The sequence below is a fragment of the Numida meleagris genome, chromosome 2, assembly GCF_002078875.1.
Source record: "Numida meleagris isolate 19003 breed g44 Domestic line chromosome 2, NumMel1.0, whole genome shotgun sequence".
In the NCBI taxonomy this organism is placed as follows: domain Eukaryota; kingdom Metazoa; phylum Chordata; class Aves; order Galliformes; family Numididae; genus Numida; species Numida meleagris.
The window spans coordinates 59,583,394-59,605,250 of NC_034410.1; the positions used below are offsets into that span (position 1 = coordinate 59,583,394).

The 21,857-nt window shown below is 44.7% G+C and overlaps 1 protein-coding gene across 8 annotated transcripts in view; it reads right to left on the reverse strand.

The window, feature by feature from the left end:
• ATXN1 (ataxin 1) overlaps positions 1–21,857 on the reverse strand; it is a 202,329-nt gene that overhangs the window by 178,719 nt on the left and 1,753 nt on the right. For 6 of the 8 annotated variants that reach the window (XM_021387886.1, XM_021387885.1, XM_021387878.1 and 3 more), the window contains exon 2: positions 18,585–18,705. The gene's annotated coding sequence lies outside the window, so the exon portion shown is untranslated. Of the gene's footprint in view, positions 1–11,637; positions 11,785–18,584; positions 18,734–21,857 lie in introns of those variants that run through there. The other 2 variants (XM_021387881.1, XM_021387883.1) reach the window with 2 other exon arrangements.

Below are 21,857 nucleotides of genomic sequence, written 5' to 3' on the forward strand. Positions count from 1 at the left end.
GGGAGTGCAGTGCAATTTTAAAAAAGCTTTCAGAGAAAATGCAAAAAAAGGAAAAAAAAAAAAGAGATCATTTGCATAGTAACTAAATAATGAAAGACAGGGTTTTTCAGTTCCACACTTCAGTATCTAAAAAATGGCCAGTGGAGTATGATCGTGTACTAAAAGGTCAAATGAAGGGAAAGATTCCCACCCACACTGACAGCAGTAGTTTATTCTCCTCCACAATGAAAACAACCAGAAGGCATTTCACTCTGAAGGATGATTTTACCAAGCAAACTCTTTGAGTGCTCTGAAAACAGCCATAATTACACCAGCACTAGCAGCATGCTCGCTAACCTCACAGAAGTCGCTGCCTTGTAAAGATTAATTTTAACATAAATTCACCAAGCTACTGTACCACATTTTTATGTCACCCAGATAAATTCCTTTATTAGAGTAACAGTGAATTCTGGATATCAAAAAACCTGCACCTACATTCACAGAGAAAGACAAAGATGTCAGTCTGCTGGAAATGGACATGAAGGAAGCAGGAGAAACTACATGAAAAAAGGAGTTAATGACACATCCCTCCATGGAGCCAAGGGCCAGCATGCCTCTCTGAGTGCTCCTCTGGAGAAGCAGCTCTCAGTCAGTGGGTGCACAGACCACAGCCGCTGGTCACTACCACCACCACAAAGCACGACCTAGAAACCACAGCTGCTTTACAAACTGATTAACCAAGGTAACCAGCGAGGCTTTACAGCATACACCCTCCAGCCAAGACTGCGATGATGCACACTTTCCCCAGAGGAGCAGCACTAAGGAAGGACAGCACAGGTGCTTTAGCCCAGCCGGGAGCTCCGTGATGAGGAGCGAGCGCAAGGCCTCACTGGTCCCCCAGGCCTTCAGGAAACACTCAGCTGGCCCTGTCACCGAGATGACCGCCTCTACCCAAGAGGGAGTTGGCAGTCAGCAGTATTTGAGGGCTAGAGGGCCCTGTCTGTAGACACGGTGCAACTTGCCTTCATGCCCCAACTGTGCTGGGGCTTGCCTGAGATAGATTTATCACTGAAGTGAGCAGGATACCTGCAAAATACAGGTATAACGAATGCATTTATTTAGTTAAGGCTCTTTATCACACAAAAATACCACTGAAATTCAGGCACCATACACAAAATAAACCTGCCCCACTGAAATTCAACAGCAAAGAGAGGGCAGAGGTGGACAAGAAAAACGAAAACCTGGTCGCTCGCCTCCAGGCAGCTCCCAGTTCCTCAAAAGCAAGACCTCAACGGCAGGCAAGGCCCCAGCTTTCACAGTTTCAGGCAGAAGGCCCTTAACGCTGCACTAACCTACTCTTCGGTCTCCTATGTGCTCCTTGGGAATCCACAATACAACACCTGCTCCTGAAGGTTCAGACGCATAATATGTGAAACTTCTCCAGACTCAATGAAATTAGGCTCTGATGTTGCACCCACCCCTCCCTCGCTGCCCAGTGCAGTAGCAGGCAAGGCAGTGAGCTGCACCCCAGGAGGAAGGGCCCTGGGCTAACGCTTCAGTGCTTCGCATGTGTTAACAAATGAGACAGTGATAAGGGAAGAAAACTTTCTGAGTTACAGTCTTGACTGAGAGGTTTGAAAATCATACGCTGGGATACTCACTCCCCAGCTGGCTAATGACTCAGCTTTGCCAGCTTTGAAAGCAAATACTTAATAATTACCTAGTAAAGGGAAGTTGTGGACAGTTACACCTCAGGGTATTTCCAGAAATGACAAGCATTTTTAAATGGAAATTCACAAATTCTGCAGCACACATGATTTGAATATCTAGTGTACATCCTGGCCACATACCATATTGCACACGAATACCACAGCAGGAACAGTTTTCCAAGACTACATATATCCCCAGTGACACATTAGAGCGCAGTTTTAAGCAACAATGCAAAGATAAAAGCATGCTGTCTATGGCACACTTTAAAGCTGCTACCATATTCTCTGTCAGTAGTCTATGGATTAATAGGGCCCTGATGCACTATAACATGTTGGCCACTCACAGCTCCATGGAATATTATTCTGTTCACCACAAACATTAGCTGAGGATTAGGCATATGTCGCAATTACTCATTCATATTTTTAACTTGGTCAGCTCTTAAAATACTACAGTTAGGGGTTTAAGTTTATTATTATTATTATTATTTAAATGTTTGATCCTAATTCCATTAATTTGCACTGATATCAAGGGAGTAGGTTCAGGCTCTAACTCAGAAGATTAATGTTATCTTAACAACTTACTTCTGCGTCCCTAACAGCAGCTATACTATATAGAAAAAAAAAAAAAAAGATTAATTTAACCTACTGTCTCGCCACTGACATTAGATGTAGATGATACTTAGAGAAACAGTTGAATAAATAGAGCAAGTATAGCACATTAATAAAAAAGTATTTGGGTATGATGACTCCCATTTAGGCTATGTTCAAAATCTAGATGCTTTTCTCAATCTTGCTATTAGGAACAGGCAGTAAAACCCATCTATATAATCACCTGCAACAGCAACCCATCTTGTAACAGGACAAGATCTCCTGAGCATTTTGTTTGCTAGGTTTTAATTTAGAACAAAGTGGATAGGCAGGTGGATAGCTGGCTACAAAAGAAATAGCCATTTACTGGTTAAGACCTAACCTAATATATGGGAGATTCTCCTTCCACTCCTTCTTGCTCCTGAGGCTACCCATACAACCATCTGCATCTATACCTGTGGAAAATGACTTAAAAATAATAACAAACTGGAACACTTCCAGAACAATGTTTTCCATCCACTCTATATATGTTGCAAATCAACTCACAAACAGCACAGCCCTAGAGAGGAAGATCTCCACGTATTAGTCACTACTTTTCCCACATTTCCTTAGCAGAGGTAAGATTGCCCCTATTACATTTAACAACTCGGGTAAGTTAAAAGCCACTGGCTTCAGCTCAGGGTCGGGAGCCCATCTGTTTTGTGTCTGCACACCGGCAGTGGGGGATTTGCATTTCTTAATGGAAGTGCTGATGACTGTCAGGTTTCTGAGACTCCCCACCATTCCTCTTGATGCTGTGTGGTACCTCACAGGGCTTGTTTCTATGTAGGTTACTACCACCGAGACATAAAGGCATTGCAACGGTTCTAGGGACTTGGCCAATTTCTCTTGCTAGTTAGAGCGGGTGACACACAGCAAAAATGAGACTGCTTACACTTGAAAATACTGAACGGCGCATCTTTGGTGTAAATATGCTGAAGTACCTCAGAGTATGCAAACATTTCAGAAGATAGATTATATTTTGGGTTGGTGGCTTTTTTTGGTGTTTTTGTTGTTGTCGATGTTCTTTTAAATACATACCTATATTTTTAAGTTGTCTGGTAAGCAGTTTGTGTGAAGAGGAGTATGATACAGTGCAGAAGTATGCTTAAAATTACATTTGCATATTCTAAAGATAAAAGTTACCATTAATCACCTCTGAAAACAAGAGTCTAGAAGTGCAAGATACATATTTATTTGAAGGGAAAAATAAGTCACAAGTGCCAAAGCACTTTCAGAAAGGAGGCTGACAAACTTTTCCTTCCTGCCCCCAGAAAAAAAGCTCCTTTAACAAGCTTGCACACACAGAGCTGAACAGCCAGCTGCAAACCGAGGCAACCTACACCAGCAGAGCAAGGCCAAAAACATGCCCTACGTACGCTGTGACAGGGAATTTTGGAAAGCAATATTGCTTGCAACAGTACTTACAGAGGCAATTTGGTAAGTCGTTTACCTATAACAACATAACCGGCAAGAGCTATCAGAGATTTATCAACAGTAGAGAACCATCCATAACAACACTGCACTACACAGAAAGACAGAACATAAACAGGAATATTCTGGTTCCTCATGTGGGCTCAGCTCTTGCTGGCTTGTTCTGTCTGCAATGTACAATATCAGCAGGGATTTTTCACCAGCCTCCACCTTTATTTTTGCATCCTCTTTGGAGGAAGTTTGCTATTTTGTGACTGCAAAGAGGCAATGGTCCTTGGGCTCCATCATGTATGAAGGCTGCCACTTACTGTGTATTTTCACATTAACATTGTACTATCTGCCTCTGATAGCACCACATATTTTTATAAGAACAAGGTAAGCTATAATAGACTTGCAAGCAAGAGGATGTGCAAACACACTTATCTGCATGCAGACACAAGGACAGAATGTTTGCTTGTTTAAAAAAGAAAAAAGAAAAAAAGAAAAGGAAAAGAGAAAGCCAGCCCTTGCTAAAAAAAAAAAAAAAAAGAGAGAGAGAAAGAGAAAAAGACAAAGCCAGCCCAACTTTGTTCTTAGAAAAGAAAGATCTCCGTAGCCAAATCTGACCTCAGTAGCCAAATCTCTGTAGCCTAATCTGGCTGTTACAGAAGATAACTCATAACATATTTCAAGTGACTTTGAGACTGGACAGTAGAGACAGTACAACCTCTTGAATCTTTTCTGCACCCACCCACATTCATGGATCTGCACCAGTGAACCCAATCCTCTCAGTAGCCCCGTGCCATTAACCATTTTGAGAAAGTCTTCATCCAACAGCAAAGGCAGTGGAGAAATTACAAAAGAAAAAAAAAAAAAGAAAAAAAACCATTTCTCTGCTTCCAACTCTCTGCTTACCTCTAGAGGGGTATTCCCCAAACTGGATATAGAATGTCCCAACCCAAAAGACAGTTTTGCCCCAGTTTTCATTTGGCATTTTTTCAACATATCTGAAGGGCTTTAGAACTGCTGTGTTTTTATCTGATGAAAATACTGTCTTTCCTCCTGCAGTCCTACAATTCTTTGTGGTGAGACTGTTTCAGTATCAATATTAATATTCAAATGTCAAGTTTGTGACACTACATTTCCTGTACTATTTAGAGCATTCAGAACAATTATTATCCGTGAAATATTAAGCAGTAAATTTCTGCTACTTGCTTACTATTTCAACAGCCCTAACTGTGACAGAACAGCACTTACACCACTCATATGCAATTTTACATAGAGATGTATTGTTCAGCTTTTCTAGCAGTACTCATACATTTCCCCAGACTGACTTTTGTTGTTTTTAGCAAAGCCACCATTTATTCTCTTTTCTGGAGTGCCATTGAGATCTGAATCTCAACTGAATTTGCAGTACTTACTGTTTCAGACTTTGGTCCACACATACTATATATATATCTTAATATATATATATATTATGTATAACTGATAGCAGTTTCCATACACAGTGAGCCATCAAGGATTTTTTAAAGATTTATAGAAAGGTAATCCTTTCCTATGTTAATTCCACTGTTCTTCAAAAAAAAAAAAAAAATCTTCCATTTTGCCTTTTTTTCTCCATTTCAGTACTGAGCTCAGTCTTCTTCTTTTGTAATTATCTAACCTTTGGTTACAAATCTTTGGCTGTAAGAGATATTTTTATTATAACACGTAGGTGTCTTCAGAAGTAACACACATTGGAGCAGCGCAGCTGAGAAAGCACTAACCTGCCACTCCCTCCTACCAAGCTGCTAAAGTTGTGGAGATGCCTTCATATAATAGTACCAACTGAAAACAACCAATGTCCGTTCTCACATTCAGAAAGGTGTATGTTAATTACAGAGACGGGTTTTTATCCTCATCAAAAAACAGCTTTGCGAGTAATGCACAAAAAAACACGTCCAGCCTTCCACTAACAGGCAACTTTACAAGCTAAAGGTCAAAATAAACATTCCAAATAACTCAAGGAAAGTTTTACTTTCATTGTATGGCTTGATGATACCACAAAGTACTTCAGTATCATTGCAGAGGTCAGTTATTTCCACTGTTCTCCTATCTGAAACTGCAGGACTATTACAGAACGTGCTTGCTTCTTTCAGTCTTAATTAACTTCACTGCGAATTCGAGCCAAAGGGGTCTGATCCCAACCCTCTGAAAGCCAACAGGAGGGACGCCAGTGGGAATAGAGCCTAAAACAACACGTCTACAGTAGTCAACAACTCTTGAGTTATATAAATGCTTGCTAATATCTCTATACTGACTGGCCATCAACATTTCCATTATAATCCTTTTACTTGGGGATGTTTGTATGCTGGATCTTATCCACACTCCTCTCTAGCCAGCTGAAAGGAATTGTTTTTGAGTGAAACAAGGCACCTCCCTCCCCTCTCGAGACCTGCAAACAACTAATAGAGCCCTCATTTTCCACACAGATCAACAGGATCCCACCACCCTGGCCTGAAAAACAGTCTACCTGCTTTGCTACACCAAGTTGTTGCAGAGTGCTGTAGGAAATCAAGGGCTACTGGCTTTTTCATGTAGTATTCCATGACGTGAATAATCAGGACCAGGAATGCAACGATGAGGCTTGAACAGTTAATGAATAATGTGCCCTGTGATTCGTCATCATTCTGTTTACACTGCACTGAGAGTTATAAATGAAGTAATAAACAGTAAGATCCGGCCCACCAACACAAGAAGTCTGTCACAAATGCTTTTTAAAAAATACCGGGAGTAGTGTTAACATCACAGCCGGTATTCTTCCCACCCCAAGCAGTGAAACCATCCTTAAATTTGGTCTCCTGTGACACCCAGAAGGACAACTACATTAGTCCACAGAGGCATGGCTGTATTATAACTGGACACATTATTTTAAAGCGTTTGAAGTAGCCTGAGTACGACAGAAGACATAGAAAAACAAATTCCATTCCACAATATGCAATTCATACTAATGTTAATTAATTCACATTCACAACATAAGCTGAAGCTGTTCCAAATAAACCATTATGATACATTCTGAGAACATGCACTAGGAGCAGAACACAGAACTTGGCTTAGTTTAACCAGCCTACTGACACAACTTTATCTGTATTTCCCAAAGGAGTCTGAGCCTACCTTCTCCTGGAAGGACATCAGTACCAGGCCCACCATACTGCATTAGTCAGCTATCAGCTCTAGAAGTAATTAAATTAAGGGGTACAACATTAACAGTTTTCAGCAGTGATATAAGTAAGATTTGAGTGCAAATGCTTCAGAGAGGCCTAGCTGAAGGAACGGGGACACGTGTTGCCCTGAGCTATCAGAGTGAAGTCTGGTCCTTCTTTCTCTTCCCCTTCCAAGAGTTCTCCACACCCACTCACTCGTTCTCAGGCCTCCCCAGATGCCTAGAAGCAGAACAAGATGGACACAAGCGTGCAAAACAGTCCTGCCACCACCCTCCAGGATGTCCAGCTACTCTGCCCACCTGCACGGGATGTAATCCTGCTGAAGAGAACTTGATGAGACCCCAGAGCACCACACTATGCAGAAGCTAAGACAGAGGCAGCACGATGGTCACCAGTAGCCAGGCACCAGCTAAGCGAGGGGAACCCTACACAGAGGCCAGTAGCAGGTTCTCTCTCTGGGGTGGAAGCTTCTCAGTGTTTTGTCTGAGGGACAAACACTCAGAGTTGATATACTTGCCTCAGCAGGTGAACGGATCTGTTCTCGGTAGTAACCACTAATTCTTTTCAAGTCCTGAGCAAAAGTTAAGAGATGACCCAAGTCAGTACTCATACATCACACACCACAACCCTTCTCAAATACACAGGAAAAATGCAACAGAACACTCAGCTGCAGACCAAACCCCGCCTGCATACACCACAAACGCTTTTATTTTCCATGCCCATCCAAGAACGTAAATTGTCTAAAGGCTGAATACCAGCTCTTCACAAAGGACCTCAGAGCCATCAGAGCTCCCTGCCAGCTCCTAACAAGGCACCTGCACATCACGAACTGCCCAAATGCTCATACTCTTCCCCAGACAGAGCCACGCACTTTGCATCTAGACGGCAGCTTGTTTTAACTGCATACCTACTAGGACAGGTCACCGTAAAACATACACAAAAATGCTACTCGTAAGTAAGAAAGGAAATCAGTGGCTACAACTGCAAAGCGCTGTTGCTAGCCAGAGACAGAGAGCACACAATCCAGCGCTGAATGACTGCCAGCAAGGAGGAGTCCCAGTTTAAGGCCTCAAAAACACTTGGAAAGCTGTTACTTGGCTGATTACGTCGCTGCTGGAAGGGTAAGGTTTCAGAGTAGTGTGCCCAGCAGATTAGATGTGCGGCTCCCAGCACAGCTCGCGGGAGCTGCAGATCTGAACCACCACGCACAGTGCAACTGTACCCTTGCACGTACTCGCAATACAACCTGCCTCTGAGCAATACTATGACAAAAATAATAGTAGTATCAATGAAACTGTACTCCGTGGGCAATGACCACAATACACGCGAGACTCCCGCTGAAATGAACTGCTCTGCAAGAAATTTTAAAAACCAAGCGGGAGATACAAAGAAAATAGTAAGGGCAGCGTCTATTTGGAAAAAAAAAGAAAGAAAGAAAGAAAGAAAAAGAAGAAAAAAAAAGGGACAATTTGGCATTTGCAGTGTGTACAAGATGCCTTCATACACTTTCCTGATTCCTTGCCAGTAACTATTCAAAAAAGACCACTTAACAAGCAAACAGGTCTTCAGCACAACAAATAATAAAAAAGAGAGCAAAGCTTGTGCTATTTAAATATCATGAAACATTCTGCTAATCATGCACAGATGGAAGTACAGACGCTTCTGCCAGACGCCTTGTTCCAAAACTTTGCTCTATTTTTAATTATTTGATGCGCAGAGGACCTGTTTGCTGATTAAAAGGGCGCTGCCTTTAAAAGGACTCCATCAATATGGAGTCTGGTCTTGTTTTTCATAGGAATTTAGAAAGTGGTAACTCCTAACTCCGAGCTCCCCATGACAATTTATTGCAGTTGTTTTTTGTCAGATACTTCTCTCGCCTTGGGAGACTACCTACAGATGGGAAAAGTGAAACTATGTGCAATGCCATCTCAAAAATGCTGAGTAATTTCATTTGGATAATGCTTATTTTCCCACAACTTCCTTTTGTTTGTAACTCTTTTGGTGCTACCTACAACGAGCATCAGTTTTCAGATACAGGCATTATTTTTGACAGCTTTCCTTTCAGTCAGAGCATAGTTTTTTGTGAAAACACCTCCAAACTTCATCAACCAAAATACCTACTGTAGTCAGAGCTTGGCAAAAACACTTAGAGAGATTAAAAAAAAAAAAAAAGAGGAGGGAGGGAAGCAACCCTCACATTTTTTCCGTTCATACCTTCTGTGAACTTCACTCATTCAGTGGGTACTTCATTCCTGTACTTCTCCGCAGCAGTCAAGGAATTCTTCCCTCAGTGAAGAGCCTCACTCAGAATGCACAGCATGTTCAATTTTCTTTTCCCCCTTTCTTTTTCTGAATTGAGTGCTTTTCAAACATTCTTTTTTTGGCTCAGTTTACCTTTTATCTCGAAAGTTTTGCAATCTCTTACTGTAGCATTCCGCCAGTATGAAAATGACTGGAAATTTAAGGAAAACAGCTCAGGCCGTTACTTTTGTCCCACTGGTATAATACGTAAAAAAAAATAATACATTTTTAAAGCTCACTAACGTTAATGATTTAAGCTGCTGCTATCAGCACAGTAAGAGCCTTCTGACTAGCAGACCGCATGGTATGACAGCAAAGTAACAGTGACCCCATTCTCTTACGAACAAATAACTGAAAGAGGGTGCCTCCCGGCTCATGCCCAGCTACAGAGAAAACAGCTGAATTACTTTTAAACTGCCAGCGTGTAACATTATACAAACAGATAAACGCGCCCAAACCAGCTGACCAGCCTGGAAAGCAAGGTGCCAGCTGAAGAGATGCTGCAGCTGCCAGGCGGGGAGGACTGGCAGGGGCAGGCAGGGCTGACAATCCAATGTGCCGCTCCAGAGAAGAAATAAAGGCTTTTTTTTGCCTGTGAGGAGAAGGGAGGGCTGCATGGAGGGAAAGGCTTGTCCTGACAGATCCGTCGGGGCTGCAAAGCTCAGAAGCCAGCTATGACTAAGGAGGAAGGGAGGGAGATCAAACAACGTTCAAATTGGCCATTCCGCGGATAATGACTGAGGTACTGAAACCCTCTAAGTGGAAATGGACTCTAGGCACACAGGAACACACACAGAGGGCAAGCCCAGAGAAGGGCAGCATGCAGCAAAGTGTCGGGCAGGGAGCAAATGTGGGGGGGGAGCCCTACAAGCAGGTCAGGCGCTGCCTGGAGTGCTGAGCGTGGGAGAAACTCTGCAGAGAGGAACGGCCAGCAACGGGAGAGTACATCAGGGAAAGGTTACAGCGGGACAGAAGGAGATGGGGCAAAATACTGCTTTGCCGTAAGAAGATGAGTCTAATTCACCAACACCTCCACATGAAGGCCGGAAAGTGAAGACAGCTGATGACACCTGACTGAGAAACGGTCTCCATTCCCTCTTCACTTGAAGGAAAAGCCAAGCTCACACTCAACTATCAAGCAGCATCCTACCAGCAAGCTGACCAACAGCTCCAACCTCACAGGGCCTCAACCCCTGATGGAGATGCCAAGCCAGATGCCACACTCTGTTACACCCCACCCAGACACAAGTGGTTCCACTCAAACCACGGCAGTAAGTGACAAGAGGTGGGCACCAGACCCCTTACCCACCGCTGGCTGTGGCGGAGCACCTTGCTGCATCACAGAGCACGTGGTGCCGTTGCTGCACAAGGCACAAAGCATGACGAGCCGCTGCTGCGGCTCGGGCTGCACAGCACTGCTGGTTTCATAGCAGCACGCCGGCTAGGGCAAGAGCTGCACAAACAGCACCAAGCGCTGCAGCCAGCCCGCTGACAGCTCAGACAAACGGACTGCACAGTGCTGCTGCTAACGTAGCAGAAGCGCGTCTTAGTTTGCATTTCTTCCATTCCTTTCAACCAGCATGACGTTCAACAAGTTCAAGTCCTTATGTAGCTGGTGTCTTCCTTTGCTGCTATTTAATGCATTTCAGATGCTTGCTAGGTACCTCCTATCCATCTTACTTAGGGCCCATTCTGGCTGTACTCTTAACAGATATCAACATCTGGATAGCAATGTCATATAACAAACGTCACTCAGGAAGTTTATTATCACAACTTCATTTCACTCAGTCCTTGCACGCTATTTCTCCTGAATCTACCCCAGAGCTGCAATCAAAATAAGCTTGTGGCGACCAGCGAATCCCAGGCTGCACCCAGCCGGTCCGTGGCAGTCTCACAGCAGAAGACCACGCACTAGGACTGTGTTATTCCCTCAGCTTGTGCAAACACAGAACAAAATACAGATTTTGACTCTTTCTTCAGTCCTTCCAGCGTCATAGTGTCACCTATATTTTAAGTCAATCCATAACATGTTTGTGCAGTACCCAGAAAAAAGACACGGTGCAATTTTAAACAACAGGTTACTGGCCCGTGACATCCACCATTCCTCCTCCTTCCCCATCAACTCAGACCTCAAAACACATTAGAGAGACTATACTGCAGTGTCAGCTATCACCCTACAACTTAATTGACTGTCGAGTTCAAAAAGCAAACAGGACTGTATGATCAACAACAAAAACATCAGGCCAGATCGCAGGGAACCTCCAAGAAAATTTACTGACAGTAGGAAGCCTGAAACTCATCGCTGATTCTAAGAGGAGGCAGAGGAGACCTAAGGGGACAGGTAAAGCAGCTTTTTAGTTCTGCAAACCAGAAGATGCAAAGGCAAATTGTTTGCCCAGACCCACCCATTTGTCTTCGGCCTTTCCACCAGCCCTGGAGAAGTATCACTCACAGAGGAGTCCTGGTAACGTGGCTGGAGCAGCTGGTGAGGATGGAGGCAGGGAGAATGCAAAGGAGGGAAATACAAAGTCCAGGGTGGATTAGCCCCTCATCTGTAATAAAGCAGGAGAAGGTGGCACCATTTGACTTTGTTTTTTTTTGATACTAGAAAACAACTGCAGTTCTGAGTAATCTCCACACCTATTAATGAGATGGTTTGGGAGTTTCTTCATTAAAACTGGATGCTCAAATCTTGAGTCATTAGTATGAAATCGAAGACTTGTAGTAACTGAGAGATGATGTTCATGATATTCATACCGTAGTGTTTTACTTGCGTGAGTATTGGTAGAACAATCACTACTGGCATGTCTGCAGCAAAATATTTTACTTAGAAGTTCAATTTTAATCACACGGAGCTTTGCATCTCCTTGCCGAGGGAAGAAAAGACCACTGATCAAATCTATGGTACTTCGGAGCAGCCTGAAATGATAGGCAATGCTGCCCAAGCAGACACTCGGTCTTCAAGGCAGTGCTGCTAAGCCTGAAGAGTAAAGTGGTCAGAGAATGGTTTGGACCATTCAAAGGTGGATGACCACAGCTGCAACCTTTTGCCTCTGAGCAGGTAAATGGAGACTAGCCTAAATCATCATCTCCTAACTCTCTGGCCACCTCTATAAAAAGAGTCTGACAGCAGGGTGCAGGATGCAGGTCCCTCCTTCACAGCTATAGTGGTTTTTAGAAAAATCAGTCAAGGGACATCAACTCCCTGGTGCGTAGGCAAACCTCTCAGATCACAGCTGGGACATCCTGCTCACAGTCACACTGCTTTTCTGACTCTCATGAAGGATTCCTGCTTGTGGCGATGCCCGTATCTGTGATCCTTTGAGTCACTAAAAGACACTGAATCAGATTAAAAAATTGGAAGAGAAAAAAAAAAGGTGCAATGACCTTCTTTTCGGTTTTACTTCTCTATATCATTGTTCTGTTCCTTACTTGTTAACATTCAATTTCACCTAATTTTTGTAACTTTGTTGTTAAAACATGATATATTCTATAGAAAAAAAAGTACCGTAAAGTAAAATGGAACTTATTTTTGTCTTAAAAATAAGAAAAACAATCACCCAAGTGGCAGCAAATACACAAACAGATAGAATGTAATTGTGTTAGCATTTGAATTCTGTACTTCAAGCTACCTTTGATCAACTTGATTAACATTCCTTTCTAAAAATTTTATAGCTGATGCACTTCATGAACAATTAAAGTAGATTAATCTGCTCTAAATTGTACATTTCATAAGATTAGTCTTCCTCTGATTAATTTTACAAAAAACATGTGCAACTATGTACAAATGCAGTTTGTCAATGATAAAATAAGCCCATGAGAGAGCTACCAGTAACTAGCCAAGAGATATCACTGCGAATGTCTAATAAATCAGCAAGCCGTATGATGCAATGTTACGTGAGCTCATACACCAAATACTACACTTCTTGTTCAAGTACAAGAAAAAAAGAGTCCAGCTGACAGCTTATACCACCTGACTGGCTAAAATCCAATTCTTCTGGTATCACTGTCTACAGGACAAGGCTGCCAGCAAGTCGAAGTGACTGCAGTTGATCCACAAACCTTCCTCTACTGAAGTCAATGATAAAATGTTAATCGCATTCAATAGCATGGTTTGACACAGTTGAATTTCAGAGACACTGGGTCTGAAAGGGACCCATCTGAGCCCCGACCTGAGGGACAGGCTCACCTTGACCTTCCCAGGACTGCTGTGAGCAGACTGATGCCCCTTCACCCCACAAATCCCCCTGCCTGGCACTGTAGCTAAGCGCTGCTGAACTCAGGTACCCTCTGGAAGCACTGCAAGGCAGTAATTAGCGTGAGGCTTGTAATGCATTCCCCAGCCAGAAACACGGGTTGCTGTGGCCACTGGAGTCAGAGAGTGTGAAAAGGGGCTGGGCGGGGGGAAGGGGATAAAGGAAAACAGGTAACAGCAGAGAAAACACAGTGATATTTTATTTAAGTATCAAATATGAAGATAATTACCATTATCAAGTGAACTGTCAAATAAGTATTATAGGAAAATGGTGATTTAAAAGAAATAAATAAGTTTCCGTTAAAATATATTATTCTAGTGGAGAGGATTAACGATGCACAGGAGATACCTGACACAAACTCGTACTTCCTAAATCATGTTAGGCTTTGTTTTGATTTTTGGAGAAATGATGCATTTAACATCCTGTCTGCAGACGATACAATTTGAAAATGCAACCACAACAGCAATCAAAACCCCTCTTTTATTTTCTGGGAAATGCTGTGCACCGCTGCCATTAAGCTTACCGGTAACTGCGATCTGTTAACATGCCTTAGTGTGGTTTCAGCATTCCTATGGCAAGGCTAAGCAGCAGTCAGAAAACAATGATATCCCCAGGCCCACACTGTAGTTTCTCAAGCAGAGATTAAGCACGGTATTCTGCTCAACAAGCTCATCACTGTTAAGTAACTCATCAGAAAATAAAGAGGGAATTATCAAATGGGAATTGCCAAGTAATTAGTTCTCTGAAGCAGATGACATACAACTGTTAAAGGGAGGGGCTTCCCTGTTAGTCATATGTCAGAGTAGAGCCTACTAATCTGTAAATAAAAATGCATTTCATATGATTAGCGCAACGGGTTTTTAACCACTAGTGGTACATGAAGAATTCATTTGCAACTTTTTGCGCTGCAATAAGCCAGCAAGATTTTCTCCTTTTGCACACAATGAATTTGCCAACAGGGCAGACTGCCTGCTGTCAGATTGCCTGGGGACAGCCAGCCACGAAGACAGGCCGCTACCAGGGAGGGGACGTGCTCAAGGGCTAAGGAAGAGGGTAAGTGCATTTACTATCATAGTAACCGGAAAAGGCACTCCCTGCTCAGCTGCTCCACGTGACGCTGACAATGAACGGCACCAATGAGAAAACGTTCCCTGGCACACAAATTCTCAGCGCAGCGCAGAAGGATTAAGCCTGCTTTTTTCTACTTAGGCTTCACTGTTAAAGCCTGACTTTCTTCAAGTAGCTCGTCTCACAGAAACGTTAAATTTGCAAAACCTGAAGGGCCTTCACACGCGGGTACCTGACAAACAAAAATGTGGTAACGCTCACAACCACACTCCGATACAAGCAAGAAACACTTAAACTTTTCTGCTTTTTATAGACTGAAGAGTGAGTCAATAAACCCTTAAATCAGGTTTTGGGCTAGTCCCAAACAGTAACTCACCAACAACTAAAGAAGCAATTACCACATGTACCAAGGGAGAGGGGAGGAGGGCGTGCAAGATGCTGAGGCCTATACGGAACTACAGACCAGGGATGGCAATCACAGCATTTTGGCCCTCAGCACGTGCTCTGCCTCTATCTAATACTTGCTCTGTCAGTCAAAACATCACACTATAAAGTAATGCCGGCACTGGACAGAACCTCCACAGCATATCACGGAAGGCGAATCAAACCTCGGGCGGCGGCTTATACCGCATTACCAACGAGAGCCTAGCACTTCCATCTAGGCAGGTCACTACAGCCAGCTCCTTTTATACTTCAGACAGTGTTACAAAACCTCCAGTGAATCTGACGTTGGGCTACAGCAACATCTGCTGAGGAAAAAGCAGAGCAGAGCAAAGCCATGGCAGGGCACCACGGAGGTGATGGGGTAGGGCTGGGGAGGTCGACAGGCCTCATCTCCAACATCTGACTCGGCATTCATGTCTTTTCATTTAATTTATCAAAGAGTTATTCACTCAGGCACAAAACAAACAATTAAAAAAAAATTAAAATGATTTCTAATTACTCTCCAATTATACCTAGTTCACATCTTCATTTCATTTGTGCTGTTAATGCGCTCACAGTCTCCACCGCTGCCTTCTTTTAGCCCTCCAGCCATCGCAGGCCTTGATAAACAGTGTAAGAGGGAGGAAATAAAATCAGCTGTGATAAAGGAACACCGATACAGCAATCAAAAAATTGCCTTCAGACACACTAATATTGAGACAGACTCCCTCTTTCTATGTTTAGTACAAAATATTCTAAGAGGACAGGCTGTTGTGCATTTGCAGAGAGCGGTAGCCAGAAGCCCGTGGAAAGCAGAACTTAGGCCTTTTGAAAAAAAGAAACCCTAACAGGTAGCGTGCAGATATACTTATGGAAAATTCAGCAAAAAAAAATTTACAAATCGGCTGTGGCTGTAAATTCAACCCAATACTATAATATGATTAATAGATATCAAGTGACTCAACGGTGGAAAAGATTGAAAAGAACTCTCTAGTTGTTAAAACATCCAGTGCCTCATGCAAAATCCTCTCGACACAACTGCTTAAAAGAAAGCATTGAGTCATTTGCCTGCGTGGAAGGAGGCAGTGCGAGTTCTGAACAAATAACAATAACTCAACAGTTTTTAGCTCAGGCTAAAATTAACTGAAGTCAGGATTCAGGAAAAAAAAAAAAAAAAAGCCGTATCTCAACACATGTAATTTTATTTTCACTAATCCCAGTGTCCTCATTCAGGCAGCGAGCTCTGCAGACTCTGCAGGAAAGCTGCTCAAACCCGAGCGGCAGGCACGCCTCACGCGTACGCACCGCAGCAGCTTCTCTCCCTGCAGCCACGCGCCTCCTCGTGTGAGTACAAATGCACGTGGGGGGACACCAGGACTGAAGCAAAGTTTCTGAGCTCTGATACTGGATGCGCCCGGTGAAAAAAACGTGCCTGATGCTCCGTCCCTCTGACAGACCCTGTGGCAATAATCTGGGTCTGTGCAGAACAGAGCAGGGCTGCTGATACTTAACTCCCCCCCCCACCACCACCCCAAAAAAAAAATGCGAGTGCCGGAAAAGATGCTGGGTCTCAGCATGCGGTGCTTGATCTCGATTCATGAAACCTATTTGTGGCTGCTCACTGCGCTGCTCTGGGTCATGTTTGTTTCACGTGTTACTACTTTTGAGTTCCCTTTTGCTAAATCAAGCGCCAGAGATAACGCTCGTAAGCAGGCAGTCACTATCTCAGTAACTTCTACTTTACTCATTTATGCAGCAGGACTGATTTTGATCGATCCCCAGAGAAAATGAGCACTAACTTACAAGGCCAACAGTGGTACCCCCACTCAGCGACTGAGACAGCACGTCCAAGAGAAAGAAAAGGAGCTGGAAAAGATCTGATCCAAAGTCCAGAAGACAGCACTGCATTTCAAACTGCACTGATACAGAAAAAAAAAGCAGCACAGTCCTGCTCTCCTCTCACGCTGTAACCGAGACAACAGCAGCAGACTTAACTAGGTTATTTCTTCTTTAATCCAAAATACTCCTAACACATAACATACTTTTTCTCATGCGATCGCAGGAAGTGCCAGATGCTAAAATATTCGAGGTGCCGTAGCGATACATTGCGGGTAACTCAGAGTGGTTATTCACAGGATTCCACCAATACGCTTTAAATGATTTCTTCTAGTTAAGGGATGGAAGGCTTTCCTGTAGTAATTGTCTCTGCAAATAAATACAACTTCATAAAACCTGCGCCAGTTCTGAAAATATGAAAGGCTTTGTGGAAATGTCTCTGTCGTAACAGAGAGCTCCCTTCTATTTGATCTCCCGAGCCCATAGCAGCTACCCAGTCAGTTTTCTCCCAAAAGTGAAAGATGAGATGTGTCAGTGCACAGGCACTTGGGCTGGCTGTTCACTCAAGAAACTCCTATTGCTCCGAACGGGCATAGTGGTATCAGTCCGCCCCCACTACTCCGGCTCATGTGTAAACCCTAAGAGGCATGTCTTTACATGCAACTGCTTGCTCAGACAACTTCCCTTTACAGCACGACACCCTACCCCACAGCCATAATAAAATGTACATTATGTGCCCACACACTTCTCTCTGACATGCTGTATATATTAGAAAGTTATTCTGCGACGGAGGCTTTCTGGTCGACCCCTCATAAATAGAACGCTACAGTAATGGAGTTTTCTGGCTGGATAAAGGGGGAAAAAAAGCACCTTAAACTTCTGCAAGTAATCGCTACATTTAATTTTCTTTTATTTAGAGACATCAGATTTTTTTAATGACCTTTTATCTTTTTTTTTTTTTTTTCCAAAGAAAGTATTAGTAGTATTGCCAATCCCGAGCACTCAAAAATCATGAAACGGGTCCAAAAAAACAGGCTGGCTTAATGACAATCAGATTACAGAAATAAAATAAAAATTTATGTTCTTTTTATTGGCAGTACGATTGTTGAGCCCTGAGACTCGGTTCTTTCAAGGTATTCTCCTCAGCCACACAAGAAGGAGACGCAGGGAAAAGGAGAGAGAGCAGAGCGCGCTACTCCATCCTGTCTGGTTCCAGAACTTTGGCGAAAAAAAAAGTCAGAAGAACTGAAAACATTCCTGAAACTGGAGTAAAAGACACTCGGGCACATCACTAGTGACCAGTTACCCTGGGAAGTATCCTCACACCAGGCAAAGTTTAGTGCACGAGAGGAAATCAGGACACCAAAAAGTCAAACGAGCCGCAAGCAACAAGAACCACTAAAAACGTTCACAAAAGCACGGGGAGGATTTACATAATTATACTCATGGCATTAACCAACAAAAGACCAAAGACTGGAAACTTTTCCACTCCTGCTACAATCTTTTAGTAACTGCACATACTCTGGCCTGAGGTGAACATAAAACCACTCATCTGGAACCCACTGTCCTGTCAGACACCCAAGTGAGTCACCAGAGCTAATGGCGTTTCTCTAACGAGCTTCTCCAGGACCTCTACTGCCAGGCACGGGAAGTACAGATGTTTTGCAGGTAGGTAACCGCACAGGCTCCACTCAGGTGCCCGTGCTGACCAGAACCCACGGCAGACAGTGCACGCTTGTTAGACAGAAGAAAAGGCAGCACTTTCTCACCTTATTGACAGTGCATCTCTGTATGGCGAAGACGACGGCGAAGGCGGTCACTGTCCTGCAGGGGTCAACTATAAATTCACAGCTTGTATTGCTCGTCCGTCTGGCTCGGCCTGCGGTGTGACTGTTGATCACGAAGTTGAGGAGGCGGGAACCAAGATAAAACAAAGCAAAAACACAGTTAAGAGGGAAAAGACAGCAGGCTAAGACACCCTAATGAAGACTGAGAGGCTGCTTTTGCTATTATTCAAGCACAAATAAACTACAGAATCAGTCCTTCAGTCCTGCAGACAGCACACATACAACAGAGAAGGTAGCCCTCAAACAGAGTGCTCTTTTCCTAAATGTGATCTTAACGAGGTGAAGAACCATCAGCAAGCCGAGCTGACTTCACTGCCAGCAGAACGTGTTTTATTTGAGGAGGGGCATCACCCAGAGAACTGCTGCTGCAAGTGCTGCCATTGGGTGAAAGCAGCCAGCCAGGGGAACGTGGCGTTACCTTGTCCTTAACCACGGCACATCAGAGCCAGTGCATAGTGCTGCAAATGCCCAAACAACGCAAACAACGGCCAACATTGCCAGCATGATTTTTTTTTCTACTTCTGAATTTTTCTTCAGAAAAATCACAGAGAGCAACAGCACTGACATTCTGCTGACATCACATATTCAACAAAATACTTTTTTTTTTTTCACTTGGAGTCTCACCAAATATTTTTATCACTCTTGGGACAATAAAAGGATTTAGTGGGACCGTTTCTCCCTCACTGAGAAGCACTTTTGTTGTTTCAGTTCATGAGCACGCTGACTCGTCCCTATTTACGGAAGGATTTACACACATACTTAACTCCAGATAGGTTCTTTAATCAATCCTCATTCAGCAAAACCCTCCCTGGGACACGTACTAAAGCAACTTTGCAGACTGGGACCAATACTCACATGCAGATTTGCATGTGTTTCAGAGCCATCTCAGACTACAGCTTTTAGGGGGAAAAAAGAAAGCATCCAGCATTACCCTCTCAATGTTTGCAGGGGGATCAAAAAGGAATTATGGTCATAGATCCAGTTTTTGCTTTTCTACAAAAGTCGGGGGACTGCAAAGTTTCTTATATTCAAAAGCATTCATCACCTACCAGCTAAGCCAAAACCGTGTAAAAAGCTTCAGCTTATAAAAAATGCGAACCACCGAACAAGATGTGCGTATGACATCAGATTCCAAAATGCCGTGCCCTTGCCCAAGTACCTATTTATTTATTTATCACCCTTAGAGTCTAGCATGCAAGTAAAACTAAATGGGATCAGGATTTTCAGCTTGCAAAGCTCAGGCTGTGCAAAGCATACAACTTCCTACGGAGTACTCACTGGAATATAGCACATCGTTTCAGCAAACTGCAGCGTTTACCTGCACCAAGCCTGTCAGACTGCTGCCTCTTCAGCTAATTGTGTTGGTATCTGTTACAGCAGAGTCGGTACCGGTACCTTCAAGGATCTACAGCTCCATCTGCCACCCGATCTGTGCAGAGTGCCCAGACCGTACCTGTGCAGCCTCTACCCCAGCCCGGTGTGCCCACCAGGCAGCCCGCCCGTTCCCACACAGCCCCGCACCCAGGCATCGCTGCAGCCCCTCTGCAACTCTGACACGCGTTTCCTTTAAGCCCTGCTGTAGTTCTTCGTCGCGTTTCCCCTCAATTAGCACACCACAACAAAAGCCAGCGCTGCACGAGCAATGACAATGACAGTCCTCGCTGCCGTGTACTCAGACGTGCTGCTGAACTTCAGCAAGGGGGGAATCAGGCCTTCATTTTCCACTGCTAGCCACGGCACTAAGACCATTATTCTCAAATCCTAATGCTTAAATCAGCAGTTGCTTTTCAGGTGAACACATTTAACGTCTATTTTCTTAATTAAGATGAAACTAGGCCACTGGATCTATTACATAAAAATTTTTGTTAAGTGAAATTCCAGGCCTCTCGTAAATGTCTCTTAAAACAAGACCGGTTCCTTCAACCTCTCTAAGTAAATCAGACCAGGCCAGGGAGAAGCGCTGCGCCGCGTACTTTCAGGAAGTCTTTTAACTATGCAGAGATGGCCTTTCTGAAGTAACTGCTTTCCAGTGCTCTCAGTCGCACGGGTGATCTGCCTCTCCATGGAGCACGCCACCAGCAGCACCGGGCACGCAGCGGCTAGCTCGAGAGCAGCCGTGCTGCAAGCACTCACCTTCTGCAGCAGCTCCTCCTCACGGGCTGCCCTCCTTCCAGCCCCCTCAGCACGCAGAGGGAGGACGTTCCCCCCGAAGGCAGGCAGCTCGGGCACGGGGAGCCGGTCAGCGTGGCCCACGGGCTGCCTGGAAGCTCCGGTGCTGCGTGATGCCGGCAGCTTCTCACCACTGAGATGTGAAACGCTCCGGGCTGCGCTCTGTAGGAGCGTGGATGTATGTGAGGTTAGCGACGGGAGTAATTCACCACTCCCGCACGTGGCTAACGTGGTTCCTTCAGGGGGCAAAAATCCCACAGAAGCCCACGGTGCTTTCTGCCACAGAAAGGTATTGGGAAAACGATGGCTACGGGCAGTGGATCAGTGCCCTGAGCTCTGCTACTCTGCCGTGTGCCTGGCCGGAGTCCAACAAGCGGAGCTACCCCAGATACACATCGTGCTCGCGGCTCACAAGCAGCCCCTGGAGCCGCTCCAGGCCCACGGCACTGGGACTGAGCGCCAGATTCGGTGCCTGTACGAAGTGACGCCTGCGCCTGTGTGCAGGCACTGGTGGGAGGCCGACGTGCGCTCCACAGTTCAGCACTTCTGGAGGGCAGCACGCAGCTCCGAGCTACGCTGCCTGCTCCTTCACGGCATTACGCTGCCTGGGGTGGAAAGTTTCCCGCTCTACTGTTCTACTACTCTGCTGCATTTAGACGAGCACGGATGCAAAATGAAATAAATCAGAATATCAGAAATGAGTTGTCTGCCGATAAGAGAATGTTTATGTTATGTGCTCCGCGGGAATTTTAACCAAGGGAGAAGGAAGCCAGCTGCCCCCCAACACGCAGCACCTCGCTCACGCACTCAGCACGGCACCGGGCATTCCCACCGCTCATGTCACAGCCCAGGGCGGGTTGGCCCCGCGGCCTGCAGCGGCGGGGAAGAGAGACGGGAGCAGCGGGAAAGTTTCCTGCCGGCTTTCGTGAGCCCGCAGCATCATCGCGGGGCCGCCGCCGCCGCCCCCTCCTCCCGCACCCCGCACGCGGCGCCTCACACGGCACGGGGGCGGCCGGGCGCACGGCG